At 40.7% G+C, this 18,646-nt stretch overlaps 1 protein-coding gene across 5 annotated transcripts in view; it reads left to right on the plus strand.

Moving 5' to 3' along the window:
* The first annotated feature begins 17,154 nt into the window (after positions 1 to 17,154).
* The window catches only part of opa1 (OPA1 mitochondrial dynamin like GTPase), an 81,983-nt gene continuing 80,491 nt past the window's right edge, over positions 17,155 to 18,646 (plus strand). For 4 of the 5 annotated variants that reach the window (XM_052018215.1, XM_052018216.1, XM_052018217.1 and 1 more), the window contains exon 1: positions 17,156 to 17,281. The gene's annotated coding sequence lies outside the window, so the exon portion shown is untranslated. Of the gene's footprint in view, positions 17,282 to 18,646 lie in introns of all 5 variants that reach the window. The other variant, XM_052018218.1, reaches the window with a different exon arrangement.

Consider the following 18,646-nt stretch of genomic DNA (forward strand, 5'->3'; position numbering starts at 1 on the left):
AGAACAGGCAAATGTGTTGGAGCATGTCGAGGTTGAGAAGGAAGCAGTGTTGGAGCTACAAAAAGGCATTAGGATAGATAAGTCCCCGGGGTCGGATGGGATATACCCCAGGTTTCTATGAGAAGCAAGGGAAGAGATTGCTGGAGCATTAATGATGATCTTTGAGTCCTCCCTGGCCACAGGAGTGATACTGAAAGATTGGAGGATGGCAAACACTCCATTATTCAAGAAAGGTAAGAGGGATAATCCCGGGAATTATAGACCAATGAGTCTTACATCAGTGGTGGGCAAATTATTGGAGAGGATTCTTCAGGACAGGATTTATGAGCATTTGGAGAAGCATAGTCTTATTAGGGATAGTCAACATGGCTTTGTGAAGGGCAGGTCATGCCTCACGAGCTTAACAGAGTTTTCTGAGGAAGTGATAAGACAAACTGATGAAGGTAGTGTGGTGGATGTGGTATATAGGGATTTTAGCAAGGCATTTGACAAGGTTCCCTATGGTAGGCTCATTCAGAAAGTCATGAGGTATGGGATCCATGGAAAATTGGCTGTGTGGATATGCAGTTGGCTTGCCCACAGAAGGCAGAGGGTGATGTTCTGCAGTGGTCTGTTCTGGGACCCCTGCTCTTTGTGATTTTTATAAACGACTTGGATGAGAAAGTGGAAGGATGGGTTGGTAAGTTTGCAGATGACACGAAGGTTGGTGATGTAGTAGAGAGTGAAGAAGGTTGTCGTAGGTTGCAGCGGGATTTAGACAGGATGCAGAGCTGGGCAGAGAAGTGGCAGATGGAGTTCAATCCAGAGATGTGTGAAGTGATACACTTTGGAAGAACGAACTTGAAGGTAGAGTACATGGTTAATGACAGGATTCTTAGCAGTGCAGTAGTACAGAGAGATCTTGGGGTCCAAGTACATAGATCCCTCAAAGTTGCCTCACAAGTGGATAGGGCAATTAAGAAGGCAGATGGTGTGCTGGCCTTCAGTAGCCAGGGGATTGAATTCAAGAGCTGAGAGGTAATGTCACAGCTATACAAGACTCTGGTTAGACCACACTTTTAATACTGTGTTCAGTTCTGGTCACCACATTATAGGAAGGATGTGGAAGCTTTGGAGAGGGTGCAGGGGAGACTTACAAGGATGCTACCTGGGTTTGAGAGCACATCTTATGAGGAGAGGTTGAGCGAGTTAGGGCTTTTCTCTTTGGAGTGACGGAGGATGAGAGGAGACTTGATAGACGTATATAAGATTATAAGAGGCGTAGACAGAGTGGATAGCCAGCATCTTTTCCCCAGGGTGGCAATAGCCATACTAGAGGTCACCCAATTAAGATGTGTGGAGGAAAGTTCAGGGGAGACGTCAGAGGTATGTTTTTTACACAGAGAGTGGTGGGTGCCTGGAATGCACTGCCGGGGGTGGTGGTAGGGGCCAATACGATAAGGTCACTTAAGAGACTATTAGATAGGCACATGGATGAAAGAAAAATAGAGGGTTATGGGAGGTAAAGTAGAGAGGGGGATAGATTGAATGGGGATAAGGTTTATGCAGGTCGGCACAACCTTGTGGGCTGAAGGGCCTGTACTGTGCTGTACTGTTCTATGTTCAATGTTGTTTGAAGGACATGGTGATTCTACAATTTCTTATTTATAGTTGTGCATATGACAGTATTTACTCCTCTTGGGGAAATTATATTAAAGTAAAAAGGACTAGCATGATATAGGTCCTCTCAGAGACATTATAAACTTCTTCACTGACACAAATTGAATGGCAATGGCTTGTCCTGGTAGACAAAATCAGTGTTCATTCTATGTATAGTAACACACCGTAAATCCATCCTAGTGATGTTTATTTATGGAAAAACCTGCCTAAAATGGAGGGAAAATAAGGTTTTGCTCTTTGGATGATCTGTTCACTTGAAGTTTAAGGGATCTAACTGAAATTGCTTAAATATTGATCTCAAATGGTGTACGCAAATATTGTGAAAGTCCTTCCTTCACACAATTTCAAATATTTCAGCAATTAGATAATTAAATTAAACTGATAAGCATACAGCTTAATAGTAAATACAGCTTGTGTGATACTTAACAGTTGAAAGGATTTTCATACATTATGATATAAACATAGCTGTGTTTTCATTACCAAATGTGATTAGATTATTATTCAGATTTATATTAAACATTAGTAGGTGCAGTGAAGACACTAAACTTTTTGGAAAGTAAGGAACATACTGATTTAGAAAGGCATAAAATTGCAGCCCACATGATCTGAACCCACACAAATTATTACACCATAGATCCTGTCAGACTAACTATACCTTACACTGGTTTAAAGCTCATCAACACTTATGGGAATGCATGAATCTATCATTTCCCATCCATTTCTATGATCAATTTATTCATGAGCTCACTGCCTTAAAAATTCAATGGTGTCTAGGGCATGAGGCATAGAATCCTTACACACTTTGTTTGCATATTGCATCAATACTAAGCATGCAATTAAAGATTGTAGCTACCTGTAGGAGTGGGGCTGGCTGTGGGATATGATGGGAAGGGAGAGCTCAGGTTGAAGACTGGGAATGGTGATAGAAACTGTGGATTAAAGCCGGGGTCAGTATTTGGGAATATGGTTAGGACCTGAAGGAGTGATCAGGCTGTGGTTTAGGATCTGGTGGAGTGATCAGGGCCATGATTCAGGGCCTAAGGAAATCAATCAGGTAGTAGTCTGGATGGGAAATAATCAGTCTTGGTTCAGAGTCTGATGAAACGATTGAGCTTGTGGTATGGAGCTTTGGAAGTGAGCTATAATTCAGAGTCTGGAGGAAAGTTCAAGCCCATGGCTCAGGGTGTGAGGGAGTGATCAGGACCAAAGCTCTGAGCCAGTGGCGGGGAAGTTTGTTGAGAATGGTCATGGAATGGGGGGGGTAAACAGATCGATAAGTAGAGGTCATTGGGAGATTGGCTGGTGGGGAGGTCAATAGATAACTGACTGGTGGAGACAATGAGTTGTTTGTTTCTGTCATGGGCAGTTTTGGAAATTTGCCCATAGGATACTAGATAACTAATTGAAGATGTCCTGCCCAAGTCAGGTTCCCAACACAAGGCTGGATCTTGCCAGTGTCAGCCCCCATTATAGCATGCTGCTACAGAGATAGCAGTGTAATTAAATTCTGATTATTCTGAGAGTGTTCAACAGTAGGCATGCTGCAAAACAACATTGAATAATATAGGTCTGACATTGAAAGCGTGTCATCAGTGCAAGTGCAATTTGCGACATTTTAAGAATAGTGCGATTAACTGGAAATTACTGTAATTTTGTTCTACTGCGGAAAAAGTTGAATTTTACTTAGTAGCACTGGAATGCTTTATGCATATACACATCAGATTCTATATTATAAATCTTGAAATATGAGTTCTTAATTAATGTATCCATGCTGAAATACCACAAATTTGTGCACATTTTTTAATTCAGACAGTAATTTTGCTCATCACGCAAATAACCTCTGGAAAAAAACAGGCTCAGAACGGGCTGCACCTGGCTGGCAGAATTCGATCATTATCATTCTTGCTGAAAACCTCAAGGCAACACCCAAATGTCTATAGATGTGTTTTCAGTCTGTTCAGTGGCATTACAGTCTTTTATAATAGAAGACCTTATGTCAAAATTTTAAATAGGTTAAAAACCTAATCAAAAACATGCATCCATGTAGAAGAGATGGGCATTTTATTAAAAACCGTGGCATGAAGTGACTAGTAATTCAAAAGGCTGAACTAAAAGCCTGGAAATATGAGTTTAAAATCCCAAAATTGTTTGTGTATTTTATACTTGTTTTACAGGAAGTAGACCTCATTGTCAAGGCCATCCCCATCTGCCCTGAGAAAGTGCTGGTGAATTAAGAACACGAGAATGAAGGAGCAGGTGTAGGCCCCTCAGCCCTTCAAGCCTGCTCTGCCATTCAGTATGATCATGGCCGATCTACCCCAGGCCTTAACTCTTTCTCTGTTCTAGCCCTCACCACCCTAGCTTTCAAAAATTTATCTACCTCCACTTCAAGTACTTATAATGAGCTAGTCTCCACAACTCTCTTTTACTGCCTTGAACTGTTGTAGTCCTGGTGAAGGTGCCCAGTGTTGTTGGGCAAGTAATATCTGATTTTAGACCCAAAGATGATTACAGAATGGTGACTTATTTCCTGATTGATATGCTGTATGACTTGGAAGAGAATTCATTACAGTTCCTTAAACAAAGCTGATAAGTAGTTAGTGTCAGTAGAGGTGACCCTAAAACTACAGAATTGTCACTAAAAAGCCAAAAGATTTACTAATGGATGCAGGGAATCTGAGAGTTTCAGTTGTATTCCTGACATAAACATCAGGTTAGTGCTTGAAATGCAACACCGCTCCACTGCTCAATAATGTAATTTCAAAGCCTAATTTAAACATTTGAGGGTTGGATTGATATTCTGAAGGATACTACCTATGGTGCAAGGTTTTTATGCACTTTGCAACAATTCAGGAATAGAAAATCAATTACCAAAAGCAATTGGCACTTCTGTTCATGCTGTACACATGTTAAATTCTACTGACGTCCTCATACTTGGGCATGGATTCACAACTGAATACTTCTGATGTTTGTGGAATAATTTGGAGTAATATATTTTTATTGTCTGCATAATCTTTCTTCTCTCTAATTACATTTCATTGTCAGTTGTCTACTTTCACTTCATGAAGGTGACAAATATTCTCATTGTTTCTGGCGGCTAAGCAATATCTTACCCCATGGCTCTTCCTTGTATATAGTCCTAGGCTATTTATATCTGTAAGCTATGTGACTGTTGATAGGTGTCTGGCAATGTACGTCATGGAGGCCAATCCTGCCCATTCCATGAACTACAACATGAACCTTTCAAGAGGCTGCAAAAAACAAACTGCTGGAGGAACTCAGCAGGTCAGGCAGCATCTTTGGAGGGAAATAGACAGTTGACGTTTTGGGTCGAGACCCTTCAACTGGACTGAAAGAGGGGAGACAGCCAGTATAAAGAGATGAGGGGGAAGGGTGGAACGGTACCTGGCAAACAATAGGTGGATCCAGTTGAGGTGGAGCTAATTGCAGATGAATTAAGGAAAGGTGAAAATAGTGACAGAGGCTGGGAGGTGATAGGTGGAGGCAGCAACAGGCTGTTTTATACTAGCCACCTCCCCTCTACTCTCAATCTAGATGAAAGGGCTTGACCCAAAACGTCAACTGTCCATTTCCCTCCACAGATGCTGCCTGACCTGCTGAGTTGCTCCTGCAGTTTGCTTTTTCTTTGCTCCAGATATCAGCATCTGCAGTCTCCATGTTACAACTACTCTTCAAGGTATGCCCACTTTGAAAGTTTCCTCCTCTATATGGCAGGAGTTCTGTGAGACCTTTTTTCACTGCTCCCCTTCTGTGATTTCTACTGCTCTCCTGCTCTGCGACCAGCTTCTCACCCAGACTTGGTACCACAGCCATGTGCCCATCCTTGGTAGTTGTCTTCACCCCCATCCTGTCCCTTAAAGATTTCATGCTCCACCTTCCTTTCCTGTCAGATTCCATCATCTGCGGCTGTCATGTCCCCAGCCTCTGTTACTATTTCCACTCTTCATCTGCCAATCACTCAGCTGGATCCACCCATCCCTTGTTCCACCCCTCTTTATACTGACTATCTTTACACCTCTTTTCACTGACTATCTCCCCTCTACTCTTTCAATCCAGATGAAAGGTCTCAACCTGAAATGTCCATTTCCCTTCACAGATGCTGCCTGAGTTCCTCCAGCAGTTCATTTTTTGATCCAGATTCCAGTATCTGCAGTCTCTTGTGTCTCCTTTCAACAGGCTATCTGCACAGCTGTTGAGAAATGCACCTGTAATCTTTATTCCTCAACAATAGGCATGCTGTGACAACTTCTAGCATTTGCTGCTCTCTGACTCATGTCAACAAACAGTGCGGACCTACTGGACCGAGAACTCCCTGCTCTGCATGGTTTGCTACCACTGAACACAATGAGTCAATTGATTCCGTATTTTTATGGTCATTTGTAATCCTATTCCTTTTTACTTCCTGTGCCTGTCATTTTTATGTCTATGTCCAGCAAGGATAACTATTAACTGATCATGAAAATGATATTTTAGGTGTAAATTCTGCTTGTGCAACACAGCTCAAACTCTGTTTAAGTTTCTTCTGTTCTCTCAAATTTAGAAGGTCAACTTTTTTATTTATCCGTCACCCCAGGTGACGTAAAAAGCTTTTACAGCTTTAGATTCAAGTCCTAAACAAAATATTTCAGTTTCCACAGCAACCTTTAAGAGGATTATATACAGTATGCATATTCACAGCAAGATTTCTCTATCATGGAACAATCTTAACACTTACTAACAGCACATTATCAGTATATATTCCTCAGTATTAAACTCCAAACTTTTTCAAACAAAGCATTCAAAAAAAAGATACCTACCAGTTCACCCTCCTCTCCTGGATTAAGCAAAGCATGGTGACCTTTCTGAATAGCTTCACCCATTAGAAATAACTACAATCTTGTTACATATATCGACTTGCTTTCTGTCTGGCACCAAGAAGACCTCAAATAAGTATTTGCAGAATCTGAATGCATTGGAATTAATTTATTGAAGCAGCTATATTTTGACCACGCCTCCCTCATTAACATGGGCTTCGTTGCGTCTGGCTGGTTCAATTGAATGGGGCTGGCCCTTCACACAGCAAGGTTGTGACAATGCGAAGAATAAAATGTTGACAGAGCCTCAATGGTCCATATATTGCTGTAATAAATAGGGGCACAGGGGCATCAGGTCTCAGGCCCTGACACAACATCAAATTAGTGCTTTAAATGCAGCATTTCTCCACAGTTCACAGTTCACTGTTTCAAATCCAAATGTAATTTAAGGATTAGATGCATATCCTGAGGGGTAGTAAAGCACTGCAATAGTTTATCAGCAGAAGATGAATTACTAAAAGCAATCGACACCTATGTTCATGCTAGGCACACCACGTTAAATTTTGCTGAAGCCTTTCTGTGTATAGCGTGCTTACACATGAAGGTCATTGGGAACACACCTATTAAGTAATTCAGCATGCATCGTATTTGACTAGCAGCTTCAAATATGCATCCAAAATTCAAAAAATGCATTAGGATTTCAATGGATGACCAGGCCTTTAGAGGAGGGTGAAGTCCTGCTACAGCATTAGTTAAAAGGCCCATCCTCTTCTGAGCAATTTTTGGGGATTGTGGAATTCTCATCAAGGGTCCTGAAGTCTTTGATGTTACACAGTGAAGGGAATAGAGTGGAGCTCAGTCAATGCAATCCTCTCTTTTAATGCCCACTTCTGATAATACAATGTCTCTTTGTCTCTCAGGGGTACTTGGTTCTGGCTTTCCATTCTGAACCACCACTACAATCAAAATCTGGCACCAACTGGCATTCCACATCATATTAGCAAGGAAACCTTTCGTCAGCAACTCTACATAAAATTGGCAGGTGTCACTCTACACTATGCCATTCTAATCTTTTCAAGTGTGCAATACTTTCAACTCCATGTATATGGTACGATCAGCTCCAAAAAAAAGTCAGTTAATGAAGGGCCATTTCCAAAGACCTGAAAGGATAACCTACTGTATGCATGAAATACTGTAGGAATTTTCTGTTTTAATTTGTTCTTCAATGAAAATCATGTGTACATGGAGTGAAAATGATGTGCAATTAAATAACTGAAAAATGAGAAATTGAAGTCAGTAGAAACAGAGGCTGAGAGCAACCAGGAGCATAGAGACTGTGGGAAAACTAGGGTAATGGGATGAAAATATTGCTATTTTCATATATTATTTCAAAGTTGGCAGGTCTGATCATGCGAAACAAAATATTTAGATAAAACAGCTTAATTAGCCATCATTAGCTTAATTGGTTCAGCACAACATCGTGGGCTGAAGGGCCTGTTCCCATAAATATATTCATTACTTTATTCAGATAAAGCAACATTAATCATTTGTTGTTGATAGTAACATTAATTCATTTTGTGACACCTAACAGAACCTCTCCCTCTCATCAGTTTTATTTTAATTTCTTTTGCTAAAGAACAATATATTATGATCAGGTCGAGTATAATTGTAGACCTGAAGGCACTTTGAGCATCAAATCTTCATTGGGTTTGAGGAAGGCTCCAAACATTGCTATTGACGTAATATCCTGCTTGTGCTCTTTCAATTTCTGCTTTTGGTATTTTAATCTTGGAATAGTAATAATAACTTTCTAGTTGTTAATGTACTTTAAACAATAATGTGATGCAGGAGTGTAGACAGTGGCTGTCAGGAGACAGTTGACAACAAGGGACAACTGGGTTGAGCATGCATTGGTAGAGTCATGTACTGTGGTGTAAGCATCATGTATTCCCTTTTGTGTGGTCAATAAAAATTGGTATTGGTATTGGTTTATTATTGTCACTTGTACTGAGGTACAGTAAAAAGCTTGTCTTACAAACTGATCATACAGGTCAATTCATTACACAATGCAGTTACATTGAGTTAGTACAAAGTGCATTGATGTAGTACAGGTAAAAAACAATAACAATACAGAGTAAAGTGTCACAGCTACAGAGAAAGTGCAGTGCAATAATGTGCAAGGTCACAACAAGGTAGATCGTGAGGTCATAGTCCATCTCATTGTATAAGGGAACTGTTCAATAGTCTTATCACAGTGGGGTAGAAGCTGTCCTTAAGTCTGGTGGTACATGCCCACAGGCTCCTGTATCTTTCTACCCGATGGAAGAGGAGAGAAGAGAGAATGTCCCAGGTGGGTGGGGTCCTTTAATTATGCTGGCTGCTTCACCAAGACAACGAGAGGTAAAGACAGAGGTCCAAGGAGGGGAGGCTGGTGTCCGTGATGCGCTGGGCTGTGTCCACAACTCTCCGACATCTTGTTGCGGTCTTGGGCAGAGCAGTTGCCATACCAAGCCATGATACATCCAGATAGGATGCTTTCTATGGTGCATCGGTAAAAAGTTTGGTGTAGAGTCAAAGGGAGTCAAAACAAATGTATAGCTGAGTACAGAAGTTTTTTCTATACACCCTCTCTTATGGATAATTACCAACTTAATTCCAATGTTGACTCAGCATTTTGTCAAAATGGGGCAGGTTCTAAGTCCATTGTCACCATTATAATCATTGCTTTTTACCTAGGAAGTGGAAGCAAACAAAAAATATTGTCAACAAAAGTAAAACATATGGATAAATTCTTTGCAACTTTGACATGGGTGAGTTTTGAAACAAAGGCGCGCTGTGGTTGTTTAATCCTTCAGATTGCAGCTATTTACTCTTAAATATAAATTGGTTGTGTCTTTGAAATATTTTGGCTGGCTCCAAAATCCATCCTTTGAAATAAAATTGAGTTGTGCAACAGATTTATAAAGTTTTGGGATCAATCAGAGAGCAAGTGCTTTTATCTGCTTGCAATGCATTGCATCTGTCATGAATCAAAAGTCACACTCATGTGAGGAATGGGGTTTTGGAATGTGGGATTCAAAGAAATACTTGCATTTCAGTCCCAGTGATTGCTTCTGAAAAATTGAACCACCACAGTAAATAGTTGCTTCAAAGCACATGTGCATCAAAGTTCCAAATATCTGTTGAAAATATTTTATTTCCATGGACAAAGTGAGTACAACAAAAAAAGTAAATGATCTTCCTGGAGTCAGTAAAGTACTAATCTTTCTATATAAAGGCAGACTATGACCAAGTTGACCACAATCTTCAAATTGCAGCGTTGTTATAATGGATAGTGGTCCTATTTTATCAAAATCCATAATAAAAGCAGAAAGCACTGTAAATACACAAGAGAGAAGCAGAGATGATAATTATCAAAATCCATAGTTGGCAGAGGTAGCTTCCTTTCTCAATGTGACCCTGGCTAATAAGCCCTGCCTTGTAGTTTTCTAAGTCTTCCTTAGCCACTGAAGGTTGATAAATATGCATCTAGTCTGCCCAAATGCAACAAATACATGATTCTTTGCATTGAATATAAGTAGGCAGCTTTTTTACTACTTTTCATCTATTCAAGCCATGGACTTTTATATTGAATGTATAAATCTTAGTATGAAATGGTGGCATATTCTTGTTTACTTAATATCACTGCAGCAATGTTTGATCTTGCTTGAAATTGTATACACCTTCTAGATATCTGGTAGTCATAAAGTCATACAGCATAAAAACAGGCCCTTCAGCCCATCGTCTCCATGCTGACTACCAAGCACCCAATCTACAGAATCCTATTTACCAGAACTTGGTCCTTAGCCTCCTGTGCCTTGCAGATTCAAGTGCTCATCTGGATACGTCTTATATGCTGTAAGAGTCTCTGCCTCATCTAGCCAATCAGGCAGTGAATTCCAGGTTGTAACCACCCCTGCATGAAAAACTCTTCCTCATTTTTTTTTTAACCCTTATACTAAGATTATGCCCTCTACTTCCTAGATATCTCTTCTAAGGGGAAGTTTCTTATTATTTACCCTATCTATGCTCCTCTTATCAGGTCTTCCCTCAGCCTCCTCATTCCAAGATATAAAAACATAGTCTATCAGTGCCTTCTCACAAATGAAATGCTCTATTCCAGGCAACATCCCGTTGAATCTGCACCTTATCCAGTGCAATCATATTCTTCCTATAGTGTGGTGACCAGAACTGCACAAAATACTACAGCTGTAGCCTTACCAATATTTTACAAAGATGTACCATAACCTCCCTGACTACACTGTACATATTATGTACTGGCTAAGATCGCAAGAGCTTTAACCTCCTTAGTGATGGAGTTAGCTGCTTTCTGTCCATTCCAGTATTGTGCTCCCAAGCAGAACCCTGATGGCCACGTAGTTTTTCTGAACTCTTCAAAGGTTTGCTGGAGGTAAAGGTTTGGAACTCATTTGGAGCTGTTTTCTCCCTAGGAAGCAGTTTCTCAAGTAAAACATCATTTTATACACCTGACATAGCAGTGACCTTGAAAGATATCCCAGCTGTTATGTTGGTAAGTCAGGTTGCAGTCGAACTGCAGGTGGTCAAAAATGGTCTTGTCTGGTATGTCCAGGAAGGAAGGTGGTGCTCTGTACATGCTATTATTGAAATAATTGTAAGTGCATATTTAGTGCCCTAGGTATTTGATAATGGGCAGATGATGTTCCCTTTGCAAGTTGTGTGACTTGACCACCAAAGAAGAGAATTTTAAGTATGAGGCATTGCTGGATCAGGAGCCAAGAAGGTTGGAGCAAGGAGTTTGGTGCAAATTGGTCCAACTCAATATGTAGACAGTGCAACTTTGGATGACCTTGTTTATGTTGGAAGGTGGGAAGCTGTCCAGAAAAGCATTGGAATAGTTGGATAGGGAAGTAGTAAGAACGAGAGTGAAAGTGATCAGCCGATGAGTTCAAGCACAGGCAGAGTTGGGCGATATTGTATAGATGGAAATTGGCAGGTGTGAGTGAGAGAGTAGATCGAGAGATGCAAGCTAAATTGGATGTCGAGATACTGAACAGGTGATTCAGTCAGAGATGAAGATGAAAACAAAGGCTGGAGAACAGTTTCTGAGGGGCTAAAGACACCAATTTCAGATTTCCCAATGATTAGTCGGAGGAAATTTCCACTTATCCACTTTTGGAGGTGAGACAGTTCAAATGTAATGGATCTTATTCCAAACCATAAAAGGGAACAGGAACATTTGGGGAAAAAACAGGTCCTTTCTGCTCACTTTGTTTTATTCATGTCCAAATAAAGCATCAGGAAATATTTAATTGGTGTTTTGTTAATATTAAAATGCATTAAATAATAATCCGTTATCAAGATATATGCTTTATTTGTAACAGCAAAAGTCCGTCCTCACAGTCAATATCCACTGCACTAACCCAAATGTCAAAATGTTAAAAATAGGTGAAAGCTACCTTCTAAAGGTATTATTTGCAAAGGCGGCAAATAAATCCAGGAATAAATGAGGAAGCAAGTAACTTGGTTTTCCAGTCAGCTTCATATTTGGTACGTGGAAACACATCATTATGCACCAAACTAATCTTCTGAAAAATTCACATACAAGTTTCTGTTTTCCTTAAATAGACTGTACAGTCTTCCCCTGTGTTTGGTATGGACTTAGCTTTAGGCCATTATTTATTTAAATGACAAAGCCACAGCTGATGATAACAACCCTAAACAGAAAATTCATACACTCAATAATGCCACAGTGCTGAAAATAGTAATGTACAGTTTGTACAAAGTACTCTTTGTCCCTCTGTTTCTATGTTGAAATGTCTGGAATCAAGCATAGTTGGGTTGAGTGCACAGTAAACATGACTTTAAACAATAAAGAACTATCTGTCTTAAGGTAGATTTAGAACAAAGCTAAATAAAGATCCTTAGGTAAGTTTGATTCCTGGTTTGCACTAAGTTACATGAAATGAACTGGGGGAGTTTGGGAGCAGTAGCAGATTCCCAAACTCCTGCCAAGATACAGTGGGGATAAAAATGATTCAACTACTGCAGTTGCTGTTGTTTGGGATCTGATGGCCATTATAAGGAAGTTATGTTAAGTCACTGGCTGTCTGTATTCACATATGCAGTAATACCCCAGTATTATCAAACATAACTGTAGACAACTGGCAAAATATCTTTATGTGCCTCAAACTAAGTCGATACCTTCAGGAATCCTCTGCCCCAATGAGTATCTTACCTTAATGGGAGTTCCTAAACACTACCCTATAATCAATTATAGGAAAACATAACTCAAGGATTTAGCAAGAGCCTCAGATTGACATTTGAACTGGACTTTAATGTCTCATATATGCTTCCTCAATCCATCCAAAAGTGGACTAGATTGCCAAAGGCAACATACTGCAGATGTTGAAAATCTGGGAATACACAACAGTCAGTCAGCAACTGTGGGGAGAAAAAGAGTAAATGATTTGGATCAATGAGCTGTGTTTGAATGTCAGCTTTATCAGTGAGATACCAGTATAAAGCAGTTATGGATGATCAGCTCAAACTGCTCTGGATGTCCACATTTGCTTCAAGAAGTTTCCATCCAATTTTTCCATTATACTGCTGGTTCTTGATAGGCTTACAAACTATTATTGTAAAATTTTGGGCAATAATCCCAATGCATCCAAATCTTTAGCCTAGGGAAAAACAGTATCCCAGTAGTATTCCACCTTTATTGCAGCATTTTGTTACCCTGGTCCTTGTGCAGTACCTGATTTCCAAAGTCCAAATTTCCTTTTTTTTTTGATGCATTCTGAATTCTTTAAAAACTGTGTGTACCAAAGTCTACCTCTCTCATAGAATCAACAAAATAAAGGCTTTTTAACACAATAGTGAGAGATTATGCAGCCAAACTATCAAACTGATATTTGGGAGAGGCAACCATTAATTATTACATGAATCATACTTTATACAGAATGATCTTTCAAAAAGTGAGAAAACGTTTTTTTCCAAGCATATCTTCCTTCCTTGATATTACTCTGATATAGGCTGTTTCCAAAAGGGACATTGCCAAAATGACAAACAGAAAGTCAATCAATTTCAAAATAATAACAGTAAATGCTAGAAGTATGCAGCTGGTCAGTCGGCATCTGGGGGGAAAAAGCAGGAAAAAGAGGGGGATTTAATTATTTGAAATACCCACTTGAACATGGTTCACCTTTAAGTTGATCTTATCTCAGTTCACCAAACTTCCATTGGTTCTTGGCAGAAGTTGAAATGTCAAACCAGCAGCTGGTTAAAGAGTTTAATGATCCACAATCCCATGAAGGTCCCAGACCCAAGCAACTTTTTATCTTGAAAAATCTAATTTTATAGTTTATGAGCTTCATTTTCCATAAATTCATAAATCTGTGAATGCATTCCTAAAGGATTGTAAAGATCAACTCAGCATTGACTCGAGTGAAATCCTGCTGACCATCTCCGGAAAAAAGTAAAACATCTGGTATATCAGAATCTTCTATGCCTTGTTCAATTTACTTTGATGGTTTTTGTTCTGCCCAACCCTTCACCTCAAGAGCACTATTAATTGGCAACACTTCCAGAATCTGAAATAAAAACAGAAAATTCCAGAAATGTTCTGCTTGTCAGAATCAGAATCAGGTTTATTATCACTGACATATGTCGTGAAATTTATTGTTTTGCAGCAGCAGTACAGTGCAAGACGTAAAAATTACTACTACAAGTTACAAAAATAGAGGAGAAACAAATTAGTTTAAAGTTACAGAGAGGGTGGGGGAGAAATGGATAGGACAAAGGGAATATTTCCAATAGGGTGAGGCGATGGCTGCTATGGGGATAAACTGGGATGTGGAGCAGTTAGCGTAACGCTATCACAGACCAGAGACCCAGGTTCAATTCTGGCCGCTGTCTGTAAGGAGTTTGTACTTTTTCCCCGTGTCTGCATGGGTTTCCTCCGGGGGCTCCGGTTTCCTCCCACATTCCAAAGACGTATGGCCTTAGGAAGTTGTGGGCATGTTATGTTGGCACTGGAAACGTGGCGACACTTGCCAGCTGCCCCCTGGAACACTCTACACAAAAGGGCATTCACTGTGTGTTTTCGATGTACATGTGACTAATAAGATATTTCATCTTATCTTATTTGAGAAATGGGGACAGTAGAGAGAGATAACATGAATAAGGGAATGTAAAAGTATGCTAGTAGAGAGAGGGAGAGAGAAAACTGAGCCAATGTTACAGATGGATGACCTATGGCAGAACTGATCAGTTCTGATACAAACAGAAAGCGAGCTACCCGAGACACAAGAGACTGCATGTGCTGGGAATTTGGAGCAACAAATAATCTGCTGGAGGATCTACCTGATATCTGATTCCCCTGGTGTCCAAACATCTATCGATCGCAACTTGAGCTTTCATGGCCCTCTGACTTAGAGAATTCCACATAGAGAATTCCCTCTGAGCTCCTCAGCTCAGTCCTAAATAATCAGTCTCTTATCTTGAGACTTGACATCTTGTTCCAGATTCCCCAGCCTGAGGAAAACCTCTCAGCATCTACACTGTCAATTTCTGCCAAAAGCCTGCACATCTTAGTGAGATCTCCTTTATGCTTCTAAACGCTAGTAAGTAGAGGCAAATTTTTCTCAATTTCTCTTCATGGGACAAGTACTTCCTTATAGAAATTAGTCAGGTGAATTTATGTTGCTATAACCACAAGCAAGAAAATCCTTTTCCAAGCACAGAGAGGAAAAACTGCACAGTAACAAGATTCATTCCACCAAAAGCCTTGTACAATTTCTGCAAGACTTCCTTATTTCCAAATTCCAACACTTGCACCAAAGCCTATTATTTGCCTTCCTAATTGTTTGTTGTACCCTGCATGTTTACTTATTGCATTTCATGAACAGCACACCAAGATCCCTCTTTAGACTAATATTTACTGATTTCTCCTGATTTAAAACAATAGCTCCTCAAGTCTTCCCACCAAAGAGAATAACCCAATATGTTCCCAATTATCCTCCATCCACTATCCAGCTGCCCATTCATTTAATCTATCAGTATTCCATTGAAGACTCCTTTTCTGTCCTCAGAGTTCATTCTCCCATTTGTCTTTGAACCATCAGCAAACTGTGATCCGTAACTCTTGATCTTTTCATCATTAATAGAAACTGTGAATAGCTGAGTTTCCATTGCAACAGTCTGCCAGCCTGAAGGCCATATACTATACTGTCTTCTGTCCTTTAATGAATCCTCTTTCTGTATATTACCTCCTTCCCCATGAGCTCTGATTATTTGTGACAATTTTTTGTGAGGTACCCTGTCAAATGCCTTTTGAAAGTCCATGCAAATATACCCACCAATTCCCCAGCTAGCTTCATCCTTAAAAGGACTCACATCAGATTATCAAACAATATCCCTTTAATGAAGCCATGTTTGATTTGCCTAATCATGTTATTATTTTCCTAAGCAGTTTATCCTCCAAAATGGATTTCACCCTTTTCTTGGTATGCTAAGTTTGGTTCCTCACAAAAAAATGTTATGGTGGCCAAATACAAGTTTGAAACAGCAAGAAACAAGCAAAAATGGGACCTGTGTAGTTCCCAGTGGAACTGTACACCAATTCAGCATAGCTGCTGGCACTTTGCTCCACAACAGTGAGCTTCATGGCAGGTAACAGCTGTCACAGAGGGAATGCTAAGTAGTCAGCTCAGGTGATAAAATTAAAAGCTGACCTGAACCCAAGGCCTAATAGTTTCCCTAACACCTCACCTGAACCTCAGTTGTACTGCTTTGGATTCTGATCACATTGCCAGGACTCTATTAGAATGGTCTTACAGCAGTTGTGTATTTTTTGCCGCCGCCGAGATTACAAAAACAAATAAAACGAGTATCTTCTATCACATATTGCAACCATGAGTATGGATGAATGGTCTTACCTTAGAGAGATGGGACAAGATTTTAAAAAATAGTGTTCCACATATACGATAAAGCTATACCTGGTTTCAGGTAAGTTATACGTGATATGACCACAGCTAGCAGCATCTGTGCCAAAGATTCATCCTTTACAATTAATTCCAACATTTTGGCAAAGGCTGAAGATAAATGATCTATAGTTCCATCGGGTTATGTATAGGAGGCAACAAAGAACCAGGCCGTGTTAGTGTTTATGCTCCACTTAAACATAAGATTCCCTCTGCCTCACAAACAAAATTGCTGCTCGCAGCTGTAAATGAAATCAAGGTTCTGTTCAAAATCATTAGTCAGTGTCTTAAAGAGAGGACTGGAGAGGGCTCAGGTAGAAGGTATTGCTTCTGAAAATTCTGTTGAATTTCACTAAAATCAATAAATTAAGGCACAGAACTAGTGGCGGGAACAGGAGGGAAACTGAAGTCAAAAATGTTTCTTCTACTGAATTTTCTGGGCGAAATGCAATTACTTATATTTACAGCTATCAACTTCACAAACTTGATAGCCGTTAATATAAGTAATTGCATTTCTAAACATCTCTCTCTCTTGCATTACGCAACTTACACACTCATTTAGAAATAATTCTTTAGCTTTTTGTGGCATGACTGAAAGTCGCACCAAAGTCTTCCTGCTTTGATCAAGGAGCAGGACCCCCCTCCCTCCTCAGTTAGAGATTGCTCTCTGCAGACAGAGCGTTTCAGGTGGGACCAGCTGCTTGGGTCGAGGTTTGCCAGCCGGAGTTTGCACCGTTGCGGAAGCGCCCGCTTGGTCCTTGTGAATGAGGCTCCGGGTGGATTGTCAGCGGCTCGGTGGCCGTGCGGGTAAGAAGCGGCGGGTGAGGGAGTGGCAGGGGCTGAATCTCGATCCTACCCCCGCCCCCCCCCAACACCAAGGGATGGTGCTTTATGTTGAACCATCAAATGGAGAGAGCTGGGCCGATCGGCGGAGGACAGGACCGGCCTGGGCCTTAGTTGGGTCGCTGCCGCCGTCTGCCCCCTTCCCCCCGGCCCAATGTGACCCATCCACGGAAATGTCACCGGCATCGGATGCTGCCGGGACCACGGCTTCTCTCCCCCGCCCCCGCCATTTGTTTCTCCTTGTGCCGCGCCAGGGGCGTCAGCACCGGCCCTGCCCTTGCTTAACGCCCGCGGCTGTCACTGGCTGGCGGCAGGGCCCGGCCGGCTGACTGTCCTTCCAACCTCCTGCCTTTGCCCGCCCCCCCAATAAGACACGAAGCATCTGGGGTCGGCTTGGAATGACCATTAGGACTTAATAGATTTTAGCCACACATGCTCTTGATGTGATGTGCGCCGTGGTTTGGGTGTCAGGGCCACAGTTGGGGACACACAACCATTGGTGATTTAGAGTTCCGTATGCTTACTTCTCTACCCACTCATCCTGTCCATTGATACCTTCATACGGCTTAGAAATTCATTCTGCACCATCAAGTACGCTGCCAAATTTGGTATCATCATTAAGTTCTGAACTGTAGCTTAGTGCTTTTGTCCCAATGCAGGGACGTCAAGAGGCCTCAGTGCTCTGCAGAGCCCCAAAGGAGAGAGCATTTCACTCACAAAAATTCCTATTAACTTTTAATCTTGGCTTTCTGTTGCTGAATAAGTTGAGAAACCATCTTGTTACTCTCCCTTGGATCGAAGAGGTTTTACTTTCTTAATCAAACAGCCATGTGGAATTTTGTCAACTGCATTGCTAAACTCCATGCATTCGATATTGCTCTACCTTCATTGACATTCCTTGTTAATGGTTCATTCTGTACTTGGGTTCAAATTTCTAAATCTAAAGCTGCACTCATTTTGTAAATTATTGGTTATTCAATCATGTTAACTTACTAGAGACCACGTCTGTGCAGCATTGATATTCTACTTTATGATGTAACAGAATTCTGTACTTTGAAGACTTGCATCACAAAGTGTGACCTCTAAATCATCAAGATGGCTGTATTAATTTGGGCAACCAGACTTTAATATCTTTGAATATAAATCCACTGTTCCTTATAGGAACTATAACTGTTTAAAATGCTACAAGAGCACAATTTGCACTTAGGCTGCACTTTCAAGTAAAATTGAAAATGCTGTCATGTGCCCTAGATCTGGTTAAAAACCACCGTTACTGCTCTAGTTACTGGGAAGGTGAGTGTTTAACAGTGGTTTAAGAGTGACTCTCTT

The sequence above is a fragment of the Pristis pectinata genome, chromosome 6 (assembly GCF_009764475.1).
Source record: "Pristis pectinata isolate sPriPec2 chromosome 6, sPriPec2.1.pri, whole genome shotgun sequence".
In the NCBI taxonomy this organism is placed as follows: Eukaryota; Metazoa; Chordata; class Chondrichthyes; order Rhinopristiformes; family Pristidae; genus Pristis; species Pristis pectinata.